Genomic DNA, 23,339 nt, shown 5'->3' with positions numbered 1-23,339 from the left:
GTTCGGTCCATCTTGATGAATTAGCAGACAGTCATCATCTTGTATCTGTTGACAATGAAAAGAATTCCCTGTGCGCAGTAATTAGTCATGATATTCTGCATTTTCTGTTATTTAAAATAATCGTTAAAGTTTTTCTTTTTGTAAAAAGTTTTCTCCGTAAATAATTATTTTTTTTACTGCTACGGTAGTTATACTCTTCTCGTGTGTAGTTATTAAATATTTCACAATGGTGAATTCCGATTCTTTCTATCGTTACGTTGCTACTTGATATTCCAAATCCGTCGTATATCACCAAAATTTATATATTTTTTTTCTCGGCTCATCTACTGGCATACAGCGATGAATACTTTAATTATATGCTGTCGCGAATATATTTAATTAATATTCTTCTTCAGTAGGCAAATCTATTCTTGGAATATGTAGATCTGCTCGCATCTGCATCTTGTCTACATGAAAGTAATTTTTTAGAGTCTCGTTAAACAATTCACCCGCTGCTATATTTTTTAAAACAATTCAAATGAGCCTCTACTGTTCTCCAGTGTCTTCGAAACCTATCCTTTCCGTGACGTACATAGCCTCCTATACGTTGCATTGATACGAAGTTCATTGCCTTAGTAGATCGCATGGGCCATACCTTCCTACGCCGCCATTTTGTTGTTGGTCTACGAGATGCGAACGGGCACATTTAATCCCCCTGGCATGAAGAAAATATATTGGTCACGATATATTTTCTCATTGTTAACTTGAATCTCAAATGTGACTTTGCATCTCGTATATTCTCTGCCATTGCGATATTATCTATTCGATTATCGAATATCAGCAGATTGATATCGATTACGTCCTAGTTGCATTAATTTGTTTACATGTCCCGTAACCATGTATTTGGCAACTGCTTTTTCTTCATTCTAGTGGTCGTAATAAAGATATTTATTCCTTCCTCTTTGCGCATTTCACAATGGTAGGTCATTTAATGGCTTTAGACTTTCTTATCTCTTAAGTTCTTATTACATTTGCTGATTCTCTTGGAAGTACAACTTGATATTGCATGCATTATGTACGTTACGATATTTGCCATTTATACTTGCTATTTCGTACGCATTATTCCCAAGTACGCGTTCGATTTTGTAGGGACCATTGTATAACGGCAGAAATTTAGCACATATCTTTGCTGGTGCATTTGATATTGGTGCAGTCTTAACCAGAACTAGATCTCCTTGTTTGAAATGTGGATGGAACTTCTTATTCCGTAGTCTTCTTAACCGTTTTTGAGACTGATCCTTGAGTCTCTGTTGGATCTTTAGATTTATTTCTTGAGGATCTGGCTTTTTCTCTAGCTGCATAGTGAAAATGCTGTCCCATGTTCTCTGTGGGTGAACATTTTTATGGGCTACGCTAGGAATTTGGGCTATTGATTGATTAACCGTGTTGTTTAAACTTTCAGCTATGATATCTAGCATATCTATCCATTTCCAATGTTGTTGACTACAATATATTCTCCCGAATTTAGCGATCTCCTTCATATATCTCTCTACGGGATTAGCTGCTGGATGACGAACTGAGCATAACGTATGCTTGATGCCCTCATTTCTTATTCGTTCGCGGAACATAACTGAAGTAAATTGTGTTCCTCTATCAGTAAGGATCCTCTCAGGTTTTCCCATTTCAGGAAATGTCTTATTAATGAGGCCGTGTAAAACTTGTTTAGTATTGGCTCTCTGTATGGCTTGCAATGAAATATATTTAGAGAATATGTCGATAACCACTAGTATATATTTCTTTCCCTTCCTAGCAGTGGGCAACTTTCCAAAAATATCTATTGCATAAATTTCCTGAGCTCTAGATGGTATAATTGGGATCGGTTTATGTCCGCATGTGTAATTGTTATGCTTTACTCTCTGACACACATCGCATGTTTTTGCTATGTTTCTTACTGATCTTCGTAATCCATTCCACGTGAATTTCTCCATTATCGTCCCTATAACCTTGTCTATACCAGCATGTCCTGTCATCTTATGAGTATGCCAGATTAATTCTCTTTGTAGCTCTTCCGGTATTACAATTCTTTTGCTGTTACTGATCTTGTCCACTACTTTCAATAGTATTCCGTCTACGATTTCATATTTCTTTGTGAGTTCTGGCGTTGATTCCCTGTTAACCAAATTATCGATGATGATCTTTAATTTCTGGTCAGATTCTTGAAATTCTCTCAGATTCTCTAACTTTCTTAGTAGTTGTTCGTCTTGAGTATCCAGTTCGATTGCTAGCACATGTTCTTCACCTTCATGTGGGTTTCTACTTAACGCATCAGCTAAGATGTTTTCCTTTCCACTGCAATGTTCAATCTTTAGGTCAAACTGTTGCGTGAATAACATCCATCGCGTTATCCTTTCGCTGATCATGACGGCTTTTAACCCAAAAGTCAACGCCTTGTGGTCTGTCCGTATTGTTACTGGGTAGCCATAAATTATACTTCTCCAATGTTGTAATGCGTGCACTATTGCGAGTAGTTCAAGCTCAGTAGTGGTATAATGTTGCTCATGTTTTCTAAGTTTCCTACTGGTAAATGCCAAATAAGTTCTTCTTTTGGTTTCATTATCTTCTTGATATAGGCATGCTCCTACACCAACGTGTGATGCATCAGCTTGAATTATGAATCTCTGTTGATAATCAGGATATCCCAGTTTGATACTTTTCTTCATCAGCTCTTTCATATTGATGAATGCTTCTTCTGCCTCATCATTCCACTTCCATTTATTGTTGACCTTTAGCAAGTTCTGTAACGGTGCAGCCGTATCTGTGTAACCTTCACAATGGTCTGAGAAGAATCCAGTCAACCCAAGAAATTGCCTTATATGCTTTACTTTAGTCGGCCTTGGGAAATCGCATATTGCCTTTATTTTTACGGGATTTGGTCTTATCCCTTCTCCATCGATCACGTGACCTACAAAAAGTACTTGACTTTGGCAAAATTTAGATTTTGATAAATTTATTTTGAAGCCAGTTCTCTGTAAATTACTTAATAGCTTTTCCAATTTGACACAGTGTTCTTCGAAGGTAGTGCTCGCAAAGACTAAATCATCAACATAACAATTTACAAAGTCCTTTACTTCACTCGTTAGGCTTCTGTCTAGTGCCCTTATCAATACTGCCGAACTTACCTTTAATCCGAAAGGCAACCGACAATAGGCATATGTTTGGTTATTAAACATAAAACCTGTTAATAACCGTGACTTTTCTTCAAGTACAATATGGTGAAATGAAGCTGTGCAGTCCATACTCGTAAAATATTTCTGACCTCGAAATCTCTTCACAATGTCCTTAATTTTAGGGGCCTGACTATACTCTGGAATCAGTCTGGAATTTAGGACTCGCGCATCGAGGCACAAACGCAGTTTTCCGTTTTTTTTCTTTACAATTACTATTGGGTTCAGAAATGGAGTGGTAGTCTTCACGATCAATCCATCAACTAACATTTCCTCGATGATTTGTTTAACTTCAGTGAAATACTTCTCTGGCACATCATATATTTTTCCCTTGTATGGCGTCCAGTCAGTAACTATCAGTTTGTACTTGTAGTTAGGAATCTGCCCTGGTTTATCACTAAAAACTTCAATATATTTGTTTATGATGTTGTACAATATTCGTTTTTCTTCTGCAGATACCTCAGCTTGAGTAATAGCTTCCCAAATTTCAGATTTTTCATAGCTCTCCTCTTCGATTGCAACGATTTCCTCAATTCTCATGATTAATTCCGGCTCTATTTCTGTGCTAAGATCTTTTTCTTCTAGTTCTTGGCTCTCTCCGTCCAATAGATCCACTTCTTTTCCCTCGATATTCAACCATTCATTTTCTTCAAGTGTGCTACTAATTTGAACTCTTTCTACAGTTCTATTTCCATCATTTTCTACCACTGGAAATCGAATTTCACCCTTATCCATATCAATTGTCATCCTAGAGCTTATCATGAAGTCTATTCCAAAAATGACGTTGTACTTTATTTTCTTCATAACCATGAATGGATGCTCAAATTCATATTTTCCGATCTTTATACTTAAGTAGGCTTGTATCTTGCATTCAACAGACTTGTCTGGAATTATGCCTCGGATTTTTACACCAGATACAGGTATGATTGGTATCTGTATTTTCTGATTTAGCTCTTGGAATAAGGTATATGACGTTACACTTATGCTAGCTCCAGAGTCCACTAAACAGTACAATCGGGTGTTGAACACTCTCACAACTATTACTGGTAACTTGAATTTAGGTTGAGTTTCGTGACAAGTATCTTCTTTAATTAAATCTTCAGGTTGAATGTCCCAATGATCTATTTGTGCTACTACCCAACTGCGAATTTTGACAATATTCACTATCGGTTTAATATTTACAATTTCGTGTTTAACTAGTTCATCATCGGCGTTTTTTTTTTCGCTCAGATGTTTGGGAAATTTCTGTGTTCCCATGATTTTCATGCTCCTTCCAACCTTCTTCCTGTCTTCTTCGTTTATAATTCTGAAGTTCGAGACTTTCTGCGCCTTCGAGGTCGCCGTTTATATCCTTATTTTTGATGGCTTCCTCCCATCGGCTCCTATTTTGTCTCTCTTCTCTTAGCTCTTGAAGATATCGCCTATTCTCTTCATTTTGATTATATTGTGCAGGTCTTCTCCTCTCATCGTATCGCCTTCTGTTCCTCTGATATGGTCGACTTCTATTGTTCCCATATCGAATGTTACTCCTATACTGGAAACTATTTCTATTTCCAATTTGCCCACATCTTCCGTGCTGTTGACCACTATACTGACAATAACATTTTCTTGGTTCTTTGTTTTGGGCTCTAACACAATCCTCTGTCCTGATTTCATGACCCTTATTTAGTCCTTGGTTAGTGATTTCGGAGCTGAGCGTATTGACTGCTTCTATTTGTCTTATATTTCTGGGGTTCCTCTCTATTAAGCAGGATGACGTTAGGTCGATCTGTCTTAATCGTCTCTCCATGTCAATAGCAGTTTGTATATCAGAGGCTGCTAATAATCTTTGTATTTCGAGTGGTAATTGCCTCTGAATATTTCTAATTGCCTCCAGTTCGCTAGGTGGAGAATCTAAGTCCTGAAAACGATGAAATTGTAGGGAGAAGAAATCACTAAAGCGAGTTTGGCCTGCAGTCGAAAATTTCCTTGAGTACAGCTCTAATCTTAGCTGTTGCTGGATCTCAGGATCCCAGAACTTCTTCAGGAAAGCTACCTTAAACTCGTCATAGTTATGAAATGTGTACTTGAAAGCCTGGAACCAAATATTTGGGTTCCCGTCCAGATGTTTTTCGATAATTCTCAATTTCTTTTCCTCCTGAATTTTTCCTTTCCTAAAATATTCCTCTATGTCCCTAAGGAATTGTTTCGGTGAGGTCTTAGCCGAACCGTCGAAATGTTTCGGGCGGTCGTCGTAATTTTTAATAATATTAATTATCGTACTTCCTTCACTCTGTTTACTACCGTTTAATATTTCTATATCTCTTCTACTTGGGTCGCTTATCCCTGAAGGTGTGTTCTCTCTCTCATTAATCTGTACCTCTACTGCTCTATGTCTATCACTAAAGCTTGAGGCCATAGATTTCGCCGTGTGTGATTCCACCTTCATCTCCTGTATTTCTCTTCTAATCTGTTTCACCACTTCTTCCGTCTTTTCGATTTTTCGTTCCGATTCCACCTTGTTATCTTCTATTTTCTGCTTCAATTCATCAATTTTCTGCGCTACTTTGCTCGCAGCTTGGTCATATTTCTCATCTAAGTCTTGTTGCCTTAGATTTAATCCTTGCATACCAGCTGTTATATCATTTATTTTCTCTTCTTCCAATTTTCGGATCGTTTCCTGGCTCTCTGTTACCATCTCATTTATTTTATTTATTTCCTCGTGTATTTCCCTGTTTCTATTCTCCATGGTTTCAGTCAACCTCGTCTGCATGTTTTGGATTTCGTTCCTAACTTCATATACTTCCGACCGTGTTTTCGCTGTTTCTTCAGTCGCTTCTTCTTGTTTCTTGCGTAGCTCATCGATCATACCTTTGTGTTCATCTTATATTTTTCTAACGAATTCTTCTAAAGATTCTTTCTGTTTTAGCTGATCCTCTCTTCTTTCCTCTCTCATCTCAATGATGCATCTCTGGAATCTTGATTCCCGTTCCTGTTCTTTCTCTTCTTGTTTCTGTTGCCATTCTTCTTGTTTCTTGTGCAATTCTTGCATCAACTCATAATCCTCTTTCTTTCTTTCTTCGCGTTGTTCTTGTTGCTTTCGTTCCTTTTCTGTCCGTCTTCTTTCCTTCTCTTCTTCCAGCTTCCTCTCTTTTTCTTCACGCTCCTGTTTCTCCTCCTGTCTTTCTTCTTCCAGTTTCCTCTCTTTTTCTTGTTGTTGCTTCAAATATTCGAGAAACCATAATGGCGCTCCCTCTTGTTTCTCTTGAGCTCTTCTCATCTCCTCTTCTTGTTCTCTTCTTGTCTGAACTCTACCCTGTGTTGCCATTTTATGTCGTTTTCTATATATTCGTTATAATATCTCAAAGTTTATATTAAGCTCTCTATTTTGTTAAAAATCACTTATTTGCCTAACAGTCCTCTAAGTTCACAAAATATTAAATATTATATCACACACACCACAATAACTTAGTCTACAAGGTTTAAAAATAGTTCAAGGTTTGCACTATATGCACTAGTTTGAAGTTTTCTCTTCAGTAAATAATAATACTGATGGACCTTCCTGGAGATCGGCACCATCTCACCAGATAGACCAACAACAACCAGACCAAGAGTTCAAATCTATGATTTCGTTCACATTTCGGAACATGTTACGAAATAAATAAATTAAAATTCCGTTATGCTGCATTCCATATTTATATGTATGGCCATCAGCCTATACCATAATTAAAATTAACTAAGTTTCATTTCATATTGACTTAAAATCACCTAACCCTAGATTATTATTATTAAAAAGAAGCATTCATCTAATAAATACAATAATTCCTTATTAATATATCTTCACAGGTTCAGCCATGTGGTAATAATTAATAAATTACTCAATACATTAGTGACATGTTTTCTATACCCGATACCTACATTTCGAGCTTCGTCACATGATTGCCTATTAAGTAATATAAATTATCAGACTATTTTCATACACTCCCGCGATGCGTTTCTCTTCAGTCGCCAACCATTAATGCGACATTTAATTTATTTCAAAGTGAAGACCGTTTCCAATACTTTTTTCACTTTATTTGGCGTTCCCACGGTGTATTTCTCTTCACTCGCTCCACTGTTGCGGCATTTTATTCTTTGGCAACCAACAGTTCCCACGGCATCTTTCTCCATTTTAAATCACGTTATGATGTCAAAAATTACCTCTGGCAACCAATATTCAATGATCCCGCGGTGTCTTTCTCTTCAAATCGTCACACATTGCGGCGTCATTTTAATAACTTTCCCACGGTGTGTTTCTCTTCAATTGCCCCACAGTTGGGCAGCCATTTTAAATACTTGCACCCGCTTTTGCAACGGTCAGTGCAAGATTATCCCGGTAGCTCATTAATTCTTCTCAGGGTATCCTTTTTTCGCCCATAAAATCTGAGATTTTATATGTAATTATTTAACGTGGTTTCGGAAGAGAAATTGGCCGCTGGGGTACTCGTGATGGGAGTATCGATATCCACGAGAATGACGACCGATATCTAGAAATCATCTCGCATTTCGTTTGTAAAAACTTGTCGATTGCTTACATCTAGAAAACTTAACAACTTAACTCTAAACGTTACCAGAACAGAAATCATAACTCAGTCACATACTAAAGAAAATATATAAGATTATTTATTGACAAAAATTAATGTTCGAGATATAGTGAAATCTGGGTAGTATTAATTCCGTGTTATCTCATCATTTGAAAATAAGTTAGAGTCAGCGCTGGCTCATTTAAGATAAAATAGTGGAACTTAAAAAAAAATGCTAACATTCTCTCATTTATAAGTTCAAATTCCAATAAATGCACATGTGAACCTTCGTAGCCATGTTCCGAAAGTATTACATTTTAAAAAAAATAATATTTGCGATCATTGAGCATTCAAGGAATCAAATAAAATTTTCATATTGTAAATACTGCTCTGTTAATTATTAAAGTTATCCTCACAACATATGAGACATGTTTCCCAAGTATACACTTTCGCGTGTATTAAATTGTGGCAGTGTTCACCGACCTTCCATTCATAAGTTAAAGTCTTTCATAGGTTTGAACTCCGAGTGTTAGGTAATATCTTTCTAGTGTGAACAAGTAACGACTTACGAGCTAAAGCAATACCACCCTCGTGCCTACGATATCTGGCTCCTAACTAACCATTGTAATATTCTTCATTTTTATATACTGAGTTAAAATCATATTTATCTGAGTAGAAATAAAAAAAATCTAACTAACTCTTCGAATAGTTTCTAATCTACACACTCATCTATTAGTGGCTCAATGTACTCTTATGATCTGCACTGTCTCAATATTTCATTTATATACGTGCTACTGAACGTGTATGGATAGTATAGAATGCAGGTATTTCATATCAACCTGTAAGATCACCGCTCCATGAAATACTAGATATATAATCAATCATGAGTCTATTGCATCATATATATAAGAACACTCTCTCTTACGCAGTACCTGTTATTCACCCAAGTCAAACACAATATCACTGTCACGATACACAATTCTACATAATTCATGTTTACCTTACCTTGAAATGGTCATCTGCGCGGAATTCTCTTCTTGACGTATATTTTCAAACATGGCATAGAAACTCACCTTATATTACTAATAAATCATTAACACGTCAAATAGCAATTCTTACACTTCCCGTAGAACATAACTAAATCTCTTCACTTAAACCATTCATCAATATATACTCACATTTCAATACACTACCGTCGATACTTTAACATCCTATCGGCTTCCATTTAGCCGCCTGCATATAGCCATAACTCCGAAACCATATGCTAAATATTCAAGAATTGCTTAGCAAAATACGCAGTCAATAACCTCTATTTTTAATAACAGTAATATGAATTCATATGCCCTCTTTCTCTGACGAAAGGAATACTTAATTTGTCAATGATCATCGTATTGCGCAGGTAATTCGTGACGTAAACTATACTCAGGTAAAACGAGATTAATCGAACCTTTACTAGTAACTTAGACTCATTGATTCTAGCTCTACTCAAGTAACATACCTTTCTCTTATCGGATATTATTTCCACTGTCGATGTGCTAGTGCAGTATCCAGTATATGTCATATTGTCATTCTAATTCATCACTTCCATCTAATTTTAAAATCTTAAGTATTTCACACATTACTTATATTACACACGCGTTCTTAATTACTTCATAAATCACCAAACTCTCAGCACATGCCAAAATAGATTGAGGGTGCAGATTGCAAGAAACTACTCTACTATAGAAAAGTATGGACTTAGCTCGTCAGTTGCTACATCTGGTCTGGTGGTTGCTCCGTCCTTCACTTGCTGCTAGACCCTCAGATTGGAACTGGATCTCTGTCTGAACTGGACATTCACGGTCATCTGCTGGTTACATAGCTCGTCAGACCACTTCGTATCATCCGGTCTTTCGGCTGGCCGATGCTCATTCAACGTCATCATCTCCACTGGTTGGTCTGTCCAATAATCTCCGCCTGGTCATCTGATTCTACGGTACATATCCCCAGTTCGGTCCATCTTGATGAATTAGCAGACAGTCATCATCTTGTATCTGTTGACAATGAAAAGAATTCCCTGTGCGCAGTAATTAGTCATGATATTCTGCATTTTCTGTTATTTAAAATAATCGTTAAAGTTTTTCTTTTTGTAAAAAGTTTTCTCCGTAAATATTTTTTTTTTTACTGCTACGGTAGTTATACTCTTCTCGTGTGTAGTTATTAAATATTTCACAATGGTGAATTCCGATTCTTTCGATCGTTACATTGCTACTTGATATTCCAAATCCGTCGTATATCACCAAAATTTATATATATTTTTTTTCTCGGCTCATCTACTGGCATACAGCGATGAATACTTTAATTATATGCTGTCGCGAATATATATAATTAATATTCTTCTTCAGTAGGCAAATCTATTCTTGGAATATGTAGATCTGCTCGCATCTGCATCTTGTCTACATGAAAGTAATTTTTTAGAGTCTCGTTAAACAATTCACCCGCTGCTATATTTTTTAAAACAATTCAAATGAGCCTCTACTGTTCTCCAGTGTCTTCGAAACCTATCCTTTCCGTGACGTACATAGCCTCCTATACGTTGCATTGATACGAAGTTCATTGCCTTAGTAGATCGCATGGGCCATACCTTCCTACGCCGCCATTTTGTTGTTGGTCTACGAGATGCGAACGGGCACAACCCTTTGTTGGAACAATTATTGGAGCAGCAAGACGTAACATACCTCGTGGGTATAGTAGGAACTACATTCCTTTTCGGAATGAATAGACTGAAGAGCTTGCTAAAGCATACGAAGGAAACGGATATCCTGCCTTGGGCATTCAGATTCTACAATCCTTGAACACTCAAAGAAGGGAGCACTGGCATAGCACAACACAAGGTCTTGATTTTACTCACTCCAGTTACAAAGTTTGGTCACTTCTTAGAAAACTTGGAGCAGCAACACCACTGCCGATTTCCAGAACTGAACTTAATCCATCTTCCATCGCACAACACATTAAAAAGAGGTCAGAAGATGTTCCGATAGATGCCTGCAGATACAAAATTATACAAGAGAGTCTTAAAGCAATCAATGATCACCTGGATGATAACCCATTTTATTCCTCTCCTGTTATGAAAACGTAGAAAAGCTATCAGATTGGATGGACTAGATCCAACTTCATCTGTCCTACAATGAAAAAGACAAAAAAATCTTTCCATTCTGCTAGATGGAGTGAAGATACCAATCCTGATCTCTGTCTAATAACAATGGATGCTAACCATATTCCTTTACCTCACACAACATATTTACTATCAGGTTTTCCACGCAGCCAGCATCGTCCAATTATTTTAACCATCGGTTTACAAGTCCCAGAATTTTTTAACGCACCTAAGAAATAATGGCAGGAAGTGGCTCAGGAATTTCTTCTCAGATATCCTCGCCAAAGGAAAAACACCACCAGAGTTCAAAATTGCAAAAATCATCGCAATCGTTAAACCTGGGAAACCAGCAGACGACCCAGCAAGCTACTGTCCAATTTCACTCCTCAGCGTTTGCTATAAAATTCTGGAACGCCTAATTTACAAAATATACTGCACATTAGGCAGGAGAATACCACCAGAACAGGCTGGATTCAGGGAAAAACGAAGCTTTTGTGAGCATGTCTTAGCCTTAACATTCTTTATGGAATCAGGTTTCCAAAGAGGATTGAATACATCCGTGGCTTTCATTGACTTAACTGCTGCGTATGATACAGTGTGGATTGATGGATTAATGTTGAAGATAAAACAAGTACTACCGTGTAGAAAACTCACTGCCCTGTTATCTACTATGTTAAGGAATCGTTATTTCAGAGTGTGTGCAGTTGACAAGATGAGCAAATCGTACACCACCAAGAATGGCTTCCCTCAAGGATCGGTTTCAGCCCCATTGTTCTTCAACCTATATACAAGTGATGTTATAGAAACAATGTCCTGTAAGTTCTGCTATGCTGATGACTCTGCCATAGCAATTCAAACTAACCATCTTGAAGAAGGAGAAGAAATACTGACACAGGATCTACAAAAACTAGAAAACTATTTCAAACAATGGAGGCTTTGCCCAAACCCGTCAAAATCGGAGGTCACAGCTTTTCACCTTAACAATAGAATCTACAAACAAGAGCTGAACATTAAATTCTGCGGAAAAAAGGGTGAGAAACAATCCTAACCCAAAATACCTGGGGGTTACTCTGGACCTCTCTCTGACTTACAGAATACACCTCGAGAATACTGCACGAAAACTTAGGACCAGGAAGGAATAACATCATTCGCGAACTAGCCGGCACAACAAGGGCTGCTGATGCAAGTACTCTTCGTATGGCAAGCCTTGCTCTGGTCTACTCTGTTGCCGAATACTGTGCACTGGTATGGTATAGAAGTGCTCATGTCCACAGAGTGGATACTCAGCTCAATGAGACCTTAAGGACGGTAACGGGCACATTAAGATTAACCTCTGTGCCATGGTTGCACGTACTGGCAAGTATACCTCCTCCATAACTGAGAAGACAACAAGCTGCTGCCCAAACTTGGAAAACTTATATCTGTCCTGACTTTAAACACCTTCCAATTCATTTAGTACTGAGTAATCCACCAACCATTTGTCTGAAATCCAGGAAGCCTATTTGGGATGATAACATTATTAAGCAGCCAGGGCCTTTCAACACCAACAAAGTCTGGAAGGAAGGGTGGAGAGATTCCTCATCATCTCGTCAAATCCAATTAGATGATCCTTCCCAACATGTTCCAGGAACTGATCTACCAAGAGCTACGTGGTGCCAATTAAACCGCATACGAACTGTTCATGGTAGGTGCAAAGCAACGCTGCACAAATGGGGATGGCTAGATTCACCTGCTTGCGACTGCGAGCTCAAGAACAGACGATGAATCACATCATTCGGGAGTGTCCAGAGCGTACCTTCACAGGTGTTTAAAAAAGTTCATGAAAGCATCAACTCCAGCGCTTTCCTGGCTGACGAGTCTTGATATTCATTTTAAATTTATTACGTACATATTTGTGTTAAATAATGTAGATCATTTGTTCCGTACGAAATCTATATATATAAAATAACTTGTCCTGACTGACTGACTGATTGATTCATCATCGCCGAGCCAAAACTACTGGACATAAAGAAATGAAATTTTGGGGATATATTCATGTTAAGATGTAGGTGCTCGCTAAGAGAGGATTTTTAGATATTCTGTCGTTAAGGGGGTGAAAAGGGGGATGAAATTTTAAAATGAGTGTATCTATATCTCAAAACTTTAAAAGTTTACAGATGTAAAAATTGGTATTTAGAATCTTCTTTAAAAATAAGGAAACGCGTATTTTTTGTTTTCAAAAAATTCCAATAGGAGGGGTGAAAAAGGGTGAAAAAGTGGTTGAATGCCTTTCATAGGATACCGGTACTTATATCTCAGAAATTGAAGATATTACAGACCTGAAAATTGGTACTTTTGATCTCTTTTAAAAATAAAGAAACACGTATTTTTTGTTTTTGGAAAATCCATTTAATGAGAGGGTGAAAAGGGGGGTGAATTTTTAAAATGAGTGCATCTATAACTTAAAACTTTTAAAGTTTACAGATGTAAAAATTAGTATTTAGAACCTTCATTAAAAATAAAGAAGCACGTATTTTTTTGTTTTCGGAATATCCCAATAGGAGGGGTGAAAAGGGGTGAAAAAGGGGTTGAATGCCTTTAATGAAGATACTTATATCTCAGAAACTGAAGATATTACACATCTGAAAGTTGATGTTTGGGATCTCATTTAAAAATAAAGAAACACGTATTTTTTTCTTTTCGGAAAATCCAATAAATGGGGGGGGGGTGAAAAGGGGTGAATTTTTAAAATGAGAGTATCTACAGTATATCTCAAAACTTTTAAAGTTTATACATGTAAAAATTGGTATTTAGAATCTCCTTTTAAAATAAAGAAACACGTCTTTTTGTTTTGGGAAAATCCCAATAGGAAGGGTGCAAAGTGGTGAAAAAGTGGTTGAATGCCTTTAATGAGGCTACTTATATTTCAGAACCTGAAGATATTACAGACCTGAAAATTGGTATTTGGGATCTACTTTAAAAATAAAGAAACAGGTATTTTTTAGTTTTAGGAAAATCCAAATAATGGGGGGTGAAAAGAGGGGTGAATTTTTAAAATGAGTTTGTCTACATCTTAAAACTTTAAAAGTTTAAAGATGTAAAAATTGGTATTTAAAATCTCCTTTAAAAATAAAGGAACACGATTTTTTTTTTGTTTTCTGTAAATCCCAAAAGGATGAATAATGGGTTGAATGCCTTTAATGAGGATACATAGATCTCAGAAACGGAATATATTACAGAACTGAAAATTTGAATATGGGATCTCCTTTAAAAATAATGAAACACGTATTTTTGTGTTTTCGGAAAATCCAATTAATGGCGGTTAAACATGAGTGAAATTTGGGGTGAATTTTTTGAAAGACTATATCTACAGAATATCTGAGAAACGTAAAATGTTATAGATGTAAAAAGTGGGTATTTGGAATCTCCTGTAAATGTAAAGAAACACAGGTGATTTGTTTTTGGAAACTCCACTTAGGTAGGTAGGTAGGTAAGGGTTATTCTGCCCGAAGGCAGGTCCGAACCTCCGCAGAGGTGTTCCTGAGCCGGAGTTTACGTGCGGTAGGGTGGCCAGTTCCTTTCCGCTCCTCCATTCCCTTACCTCCACCAACAGCGCGTGGCAACCCATCCATCTCCTGACCACGCCCAATGTTGCTTAACTTCGGAGATCTCACGGGATCCGGTGTTTCAACACGGCTACGGCCGTTGGCTAAACTCCGCTTAAGGGGAACTATAAAGGGGTGAAATTTTAAAATGAGAATTTCTACAGTATATCTCAAAAAACTTAAACATGTTACAGAAGTGAAAAATGGTACTTTTTATTTCTATTAAAAATACAGAATCGTGTATTTTTAGATTTCGGAAATACCACTTGGGCGGAGGGGGGTTAAAGTGGTTGAAAATGGTGTTGAGTTCTTTTAATTGGGCTACTGATATCTCAAAAATGAAGATGATACAGACGGGAAATTTGATATTTGGAGTCTGCTTTACAAGTAAAGAAACACGTATTCTCCGAGAATCCAATGAAAGGCGGGGGTGAAAGAATTGAAAAATTAATTGACTTAATTGTATGAGAATACATACATATAACAAAAACTAAAATTGTTACAGACGTGAAAATTGGTATTTGGATCTCTTTTAAAACAAAGAAAAACGCGTTTTGTGGGGGAGCGTGAAACCGTGTTGGGGGGCGGGAGTGAAAAGGATTTGAATTCCTTTCATGAGGACACATCATTTACTATTAATGAAAAAGTATTTCTTGCCGGAAAATTCACTTGGGCGGGGGGAGGGGTGGTGGGAGGAGTGTGAAAGGAAATGAAAAAAAAAATTATTTTACGGGGATACTTAGGCTATATCTCAAAACTGAAGGTAATAGACGTGAACATTGGTGTTTGGAATCTCCTTTAAACGTAAAGAAACACGCCTCCTTTTAATTTTTTTTTGGGGGGGGGACAAATAAACGGCGGTGGGGTGTAAAAGGAGGTGAGACCAATTGATTTTACTGTTCATAATGTACTTATAAGGAGCATCCGTAGCTCAGGCGGCAGCGCGCCGGCCTCTCACAGCTTGGTTCCGTGGTTCAAATCCCGGTCACTCCATGTCACTGGCATTCGTGCTGGACAAAACGGAGGCGGGACAGGTTTTTCTCCGGATACTCCGGTTTTCCCTGTCATTATTCATTCCAGCAACACTGTCCAATATTTCATTTCATTTGTCATTCATCGATCATTGCCCCAGAGGAGTGTTTCGGCAGCCGGCACAATTCCTATTGTCGCCACTAGATAGGGCTTTATTAATTCCATTCCTGACACTGTCATATGACTGGAAACAGGCTGTAGATTTTCGATGTACATATTCTGAAAATAAACCGATCATTTTTAATCTTTCCTGGGTTCGTTTTCAACAGCAATTTGAACAGCTTTCGGAGAACGTTCTTAGATTACAGTACATTCTCCTGACATATAAATAAAAATTTAAACACATTTGAAGTAAACGATGGGAATGAGATTGACCGTCAAATTGTTCACCTCTATAATAAGGTCAATAATGCACGGAAGTATGTCATTCTTATCGCCAGAAATCCCGCACACTTGCCTACACGCGACAATGGTGCTGGTCACATTGTCAACAATGACGATGGCAGCAGATTTAATTTACCGCCATGTAGCGGTCTTGCTTCTTACTGTGGGGTCCAGAACATCTATAATAATAATAATAATAATAATAATAATAATAATAATAATAATAATAATAATAATAATAATAATAATAATGTTCTGGACCGTCGTCAAATGTGCGGACCGCGCTGGAAACGGGTCCTGGACGGGTAATGACTAAGAATGCAGTCTGGCCGCGGGTTCAGTACCGCCAAGGCACCCAAGACGACACCACGCCGGATCTCCTGAAGGATTTGATCCATATTAAAAATGCTTGTAGGAAAAGATGGCAAAGATTTAGGGACCCAACTGACCGGGTGGAATACCTGGACCTAGCCCGGGAAGTAAGAAATCGACTGCTGGAAGGAAATATTGAAAAATGGGAGGAAACTTGCGGTAATCTAATAAAAAACGAGTCAAATCGCGAATTTCGGCGTATTATATATCTAGAACAATAAGCATTCAATTACAAAATTCAATATAATACCGTAGCGAAGCACGGGTATCTTGCTAGTATACATATATATTGATAAGAAAGCGATCGCCAACATATTGATAGTCTGGAGTCTACCGAGCGTTGTGGTAGTATCGGCGTGTATAGATTTTTCCTACACGAATAAAATCCCCTGAATGACCTCAGGTTTATAACTAGACAACTTAAAAGAGCACTAGAAGTTTCAAAGCTACACAACAGTTTGGGAGAAATGAAAGTAAAATACACGACTTCGGTTTTATTTTTAGATTATCATTTTAAAACGCAAGAGGAGTTTTTTATTCGAACCGTAGGAGAAGTAATCTTTCCTCCTTTCTGACAACCTGCTCTCGGTCAAACTTGTATAGTTCGAGCGCGGACAGTGCATAGACGCAGAATTCGAGGCTCGTGGCGAACGTGAATTTAGCAGGTGAATTTTCGTAGTGTGGCAGCTCAGAGTTTATTACACTATCTCTACCAGTGCAGTAGTTCCGTGTGAGTGTTAGTGAAGTGATTGGTGAAAGCGTAAAGCAAAAATTCAATAAATTAATAATTCCACGCAAGGTGAAGCAAGTGCCAATGGAAGCCATAGTTAAGCAGGCCGTACAAGAAGCGCTGAGCAGCAAGGAGACACTTGGCACGCTTACCAACCTTATCCAGGACCAGGTAACAAAGTCAGTTGTTGATCAATTAAAGGTGACTATTAATTTTAATACGAGTGTAATTGAAGAACTTAGGAGGGCCCTGGAGGAGCGGGACAAAACAATCAGTGATCTAAAAACTGAACTGCAGGATTAAAACTGACTGTTTGGAACAATATCAAAGAAGGCAGTGCCTACGTGTGTTCGGTATACCGGAAACTGCGGACGAGAATACTGACAACTTAGTTCTAGACATTGCGAAGGAAATCGGGGTCAGTCTTTCCGTGGATGACATTGATAGGTCTCACAGGGTTGGGAAAATCCAGAACGGGCGTCCGCGACCTATAATTGTCAAGTTTGTATCATACCGTAAGAGAAACGCTATGTTCACGAACAAAAAGAAACTTAAGGGCTCGAATAAAACCATCCGCGAGGACCTTACTCCAGCAAGACTCCGGCTTCTTCAGGACGCAGTCGCAAAATTTACCGTCCAAAACGTATGGTCTAGAGATGGGATCATATATGTAAAACATGGGAACCGAAAAATAGCCAATACTAATCGTTCAGATTTGAGCAGTATTCACTAGCCATGAGCAGATTCTCTGCAATATAAGAACCGCCATAGTTGTTTTAGTTCACTTATGTTAATTTTCCACATAGTTGTAGTGTTGATTTAGGTGCTAATCTTATAGTTATAGTAGGTAATTCTTACTATCAGTTGTCATAACGTTCAAGTTGGCAACATTAAGCAACCAGAAAACAAATGTCTCTAATTTCAGCCTCCTTTCACCACTGTCCCAGGCAGATCATTACCCCGTCGTGCCAGCCCCCTCGAAGAATACCGCTAACCGTCTCAAATACATTCTTGCGCCCTACCCTACTTCTCTACAAATAGCACATGTCAATGCACAGAGCATTGTCCCACATTTCTGAGAATTCTCCGAAATATTTTCAACCTGTAATCTGCATGCTATAATGATTTCAGAATCATGGCTGCGTCAGTCTATCCCTGCAGCACTGGTTAAAATGAGTGGATACACTTTAATTAGGAACGATAGAGAAGGAAAGCCTGGAGGCGGAGTCGGAATGTTCATACGTGACGATTTGAAATACAAGGTAATATTCAAATCGCCAAGTGAATACTCTCACAGGCTCGAGTTCTTGTTCGTAGAAATTGAAATTCGTGGTACGAAGTGTTTACTCGGTGTAGTGTATCGCCCACCGAAGACCGGAAACACAACGGATCTAGAGGAAGCCCTACAGGATTTAATATCCAGGTATGAACACATGGTTTTAATGGGAGATTTTAACACCGACCTGACAAATGAAACTACTGAAACTAGGCGACTAACATGCATGTTTGAATCCATCAATATGACAATTCTGCCCTTACAACCCACACACCATGTTGCAACATCGCACACACTCCTTGACTTAATCGTTGTAAACATTAAAGACCGTATATTGTCATATGGACAGATACCTGTGCCAGGCCTTTCCCGCCATGATATGATTTACGCTGCATACTCTTTGAAGTGTCCAAAATACAAGCCTAAGATAATCACATACAGAGATTTCAAAAATTTGAACGAAGAAACCCTCATTGAGGACGCTCTGAACACACCATAGCACACAGTTCAGTACATAAAGGACATCGACGACAAAGTATCTCATTTTAACGAACTTCTCTTAACTTTATACGACAGACATGCCCCATTACGTACTGCTCGAGTAAAGCGATTATCTAACCCGTGGCTCAATCAAGAAATTCGTGATCAAATGAAAGACAGAGACGTAGCCTATAGCTACTATGTGAAATATCCAACACAAGACAATTTTGTGAAATATAAAAGACTCCGAAATAAAACAACGCAGATGATAAGAAACGCTAAAATACGCTACTCGTACGAAGTTTTAAATACACATAACTCTGCAGCTGTATGGAAAACTCTCCGCGATATGGGTCTAAATAAAACAAAGACAAAGGATAGTAACTGTAATGTACCTCTGGACGATCTGAATAATTATTTTTGCTCAAGAAACGTCCAGACGAATGGAAATACAAAGAGAGCCACTATTAACAAAATATCTTCAAAGAGAAAGCATGGTGGAGAAACATTCTACTTCTCTCATGTGACTCCAGGTGATGTAAAGAGCGCCCTCAATGACATAAAATCAGGGTCTACCGGACACGACGGAATAAACCTATCCCTTTTAAGAAAAATTCTAGACATCATTCTTCCTACAATAACGCACATTATTAACACCTCTCTTATGACGGGAATCCTTCCTGAGAACTGGAAAAATGCCATCATCAGACCCTTGCCGAAAAATAGTCCCCCTATAACCTTTGACGATTACCGACCTGTTAGTATCCTCCCTGTACTAGGAAAAGTACTGGAAAAACAAGTACACAAACAAATGACAGACTATCTCTTACATCATAACTTACTCGACAGATATCAATCAGGGTTCAGATCGAATTACAGTACCAACACAGCATTGGTAAAAGAAACTAACGACATTCAGCTAGCAATGGATAACCGATAAATGACAATTCTAATTCTTCTCGACCTTACAAAAGCATTTGACTGCGTAGACAAAGACATTTTACTAGCCAAATTAGAAGCGATGAAATTTTCTAATAATGTATTATGCTGGGTACGTTCCTATCTCAGTGGACGTAAACAATGTTTGTCAGTGGGAGACAATATGTCTAGATGGCTAAATACTGAAATAGGGGTAGCACAGGGTGGGGTGTTATCACCGCTTCTGTTCTCCCTATACATGAATGACCTATCAGAACAATTGACGAACTGTAAATATCACTTATATGCTGACGATATCCAATTGTATATTCATACCAAGCCGAATGACATACAAGAAGCAACCATGAAACTAAACGAAGACCTATTTAACATTAACGAATGGACTAGTAGCCACTGCCTGAAGGTAAACCCACTAAAATTGCAATCCATCATAATAGGATCTAAAAAAGCGCATGCTAAGTTAGAAAGTATCAATATACCGGTTATCAAGATCAATGAAACACCTATAACACTGAAAGACTCCGTTAAGAACCTTGGAATAATTTTTGATAAGTATTTAAGTTGGTCAGAGCACGTAACAAAAATTTGTCAACGTGTATTCGGCTCATTACACTCACTGCACAAACTGAGGGACTTTCTTCCTGTCAAAACCAGGAAACTGCTCGTTCAAGGACTAATTCTACCAATATTTGATTATGGTGACGTAGTTTATAATAACATTTATTCACTTGGTTCCAAACTTCAACGGGCGCATAATGCCTGCATTCGATTCATTCTAAATGTTCCGCTCCATTCCCACATCAGCCCATTCCTCCATCAGCTGTCCTGGTTAAGATTATGCCATAGACGCAAGCACCATGCTGTTTCTCTTCTGCACAAAATACTGCGAACAGGTAAACCAGACTACCTGAGAATAGATTTCAGCTACCTCTCTTCCTCAGGTAGAACACCCGCAAGGTCATCAACACGATCCCTGTTGTCCATACCCATTCACCACAGTAGGATGTATAACTCATTTGTACCGGGGACCATACGTTCCTGGAATTCCCTCCCGACTAAAATTAGAGACATAAGCAACCTAAAGGTATTCAAAAAAATGTGCTGGAACTTTTATCTACAATCAGAATAATTTACTCCAAGAAGTACCCTCAAATGTTAGATTAAGTCAAATGAATAAAATGTAAATGTAAAATTAGTAACATTAACAATTTTCGAGGTATAGTTTTAATAATAGTAAATAGCCTACTATAAATTCATTTTAAAATGTTAAAAACAAATTATGATACTTTACATTTTCAGTTAAATTACATTTCACGTTAATTTTAAATTATATTCAACTTATTTTTAATTTTAAGTAGTTATAATGTGCTGTTTACACAGGTGTACAATTATATGGTTTGGCATAATAGCAGGCTTCATAGCCTGAGCCTCGCCATGTACAGAAAGACATTAATAAATAAAAATTAATAAATAAACATGCACCGTGCCTGTGTACATTTATGACTAGCAGTCATTCCTCGTCAGGTGACGCTGCTATCATCTGGACGGGTTTATATCGATAGTGGGTAGATAGTCATAACATTCCGGCTGATCAGTGTAAGTTTGGTGTGTACATGCTTAACGTAATACCTTTTCTTTGCTAGTAGCTTTACGTCGCACCGACACAGATAGGTCTTCTGGCGACGATGGGATAGGAAAGACCTAGGAGTTGGAAGGAAGCGGCCGTGGCCTTAATTAAGGTACAGCCCCAGCATTTGCCTGGTGTGAACATTGGAAACCACGGAAGACCATCTGCAGAGCTGCCGACAGTGAGATTCGAACCCACTATCCCCCGGATGCAAGGTCACAGCCGCGCGCCTCTAAGTGCACGGCCAACTCGCCCGGCAATACCAGTTTTGCCGAATGGCTAACGTATCACCTTCCTAACTTTTAACATGAACACTTTCTTCATTCATTGACTAAATGTATAATGACTCAATGTAAGAATCAGTGTTCTTCCTGACTTGCAGATCCCAAAGTCATTGGTTCAAACCTGGTAGAAGTTCTGTACTCAAATCCACTCTAGGGTTTTATAAAGTCCATTCGGCACTCAATGTTGTACGGTGTTTACAAAGGTCCCTTTCGGCGTACGTTCCTTGATTACTCAACAAAATGTTTTAAAAAAAGCTGACTTCCAGGTTCCCTGCCGTCTGGTAGGGTAAAACGGAGCGCCGAAGTTAATATAAAGGCATTCAAACTAGTCGAAAATCATAATGCTTGGACACGGTATATGAGTATAGCTGCAGTCGCTTAAGTGCGGACAGTGTCCAGTATTCGGGAGGTAGTAGGTTCGAACCCCACTGTCGGCAGCCCTGAAAATGGTTTTCCGTGGTTTCCCATTTTCACACCAGGCAAATGCTGGGGCTGTACCTTAATTAAGGCCACGGCCGCTTCCTTCCCACTCCTAGCCCTTCCCTGTCCCATCGTCGCCATAAGACCTATCTGTGTCGGTGCGACGTAAAGCAACTAGCAAAACAAATATATATATATTTTTAAAAAATTAGATTTTGAATACAGATCTAACAATGATAATTCCTTGTAAATTAGGCATCAAAAATTCCGTGATTTAACTTTAGATTCCCCATTTAATCCCAAATATCCTGAGAGTTAGCCGCCTCTGTGGTGTAGTGGTTAGCGTGATTAGCTGCCACCCCCGGAGGTCCGGGTTCGATTCCCGGCTCTGCCACGAAATTTGAAAAGTGGTACGAGGGCTGGAACGGGGTCCACTCAACCTCGGGAGGTCAACTGAGTAGAGGCGGGTTCGATTCCCACCTCAGCCATCCTCGAAGTGGTTTTCCGTGGTTTCCCACTTCACCTCCAGGCAAATGCCGGGATGGTACCTATCTTAAGGCCACGGCCGCTTCCTTCCCTCATCCTTGCCTATCCCTTCCAATCTTCCCATCCCCCTACTAGGCCCCTGTTCACTATAGCAGGTGAGGCCGCCTGGGCGAGATACTGGTCATACTCCCCAGTTGTATCCCCCGACCAAGAGTCTGAAGCTCCAGGACACTGCCCTTGAGGCGGTAGAGGTGGGATCCCTCGCTCAGTCCGAGAGAAAAGCCGAACCTGGAGAGTAAACAGATGATGATGATGATGATGATATCCTGAGAGTTACTCCTCTCTAAACACTAGGAAACCAGGATTAGCGGTTGAGAAAATTGAGCTCCTGTTTTCTAAAGCAAACGGGGTTCAATGTCGGGTTAGTACGGTGGTATCTATCCATCATCCCTGTTTACAGTTGTTGTAATTTTGTTGATGACTTTTTACTCCGGTGTAAAAAAGTAAACTGCATCGGCCGGGAATCGAACCCGGGCCGCCCGCGTGGCAGGCGAGCATTCTACCACTGAACCACCGATGCTACACACGGCACAACACGATATGTGCTTCAATACACCAATATCTTGTCTTGGAGAACGTGAATGGAACAAGCCCTATAGCCGCTTATCACTTAATGAGAAGCTCTCTGCCTAACTGATAAAGTAAGCTGAGAATAGTACTGAACGAGATTAGCACTAGGAAACGTTGTGATACGACTAATATATCACGCCTTCCGGGCACGCGTGTTTCAAAATCAGTTGCTACCAAAGATTACCCTGATTCCCCAAAATGTCTTCAAACTTTCTCCA

General features: G+C 38.7%; 1 non-coding gene across 1 annotated transcript; it reads right to left on the bottom strand.

Annotated features, from left to right (window-relative positions):
* Positions 1–23,000: 23,000 nt before the first annotated feature.
* TRNAG-GCC (transfer RNA glycine (anticodon GCC)) lies at positions 23,001–23,071 on the bottom strand. The gene has a single exon. It is a non-coding gene; the product is annotated as a tRNA-Gly (tRNA).
* Positions 23,072–23,339: the final 268 nt, after the last annotated feature.

The sequence above is a fragment of the Anabrus simplex genome, chromosome 1 (assembly GCF_040414725.1).
Source record: "Anabrus simplex isolate iqAnaSimp1 chromosome 1, ASM4041472v1, whole genome shotgun sequence".
Lineage (NCBI taxonomy): Eukaryota > Metazoa > Arthropoda > Insecta > Orthoptera > Tettigoniidae > Anabrus > Anabrus simplex.
The sequence above is the reverse complement of the archived record's forward strand: the minus strand, read 5'-3'. Positions and strand labels throughout refer to the sequence as shown.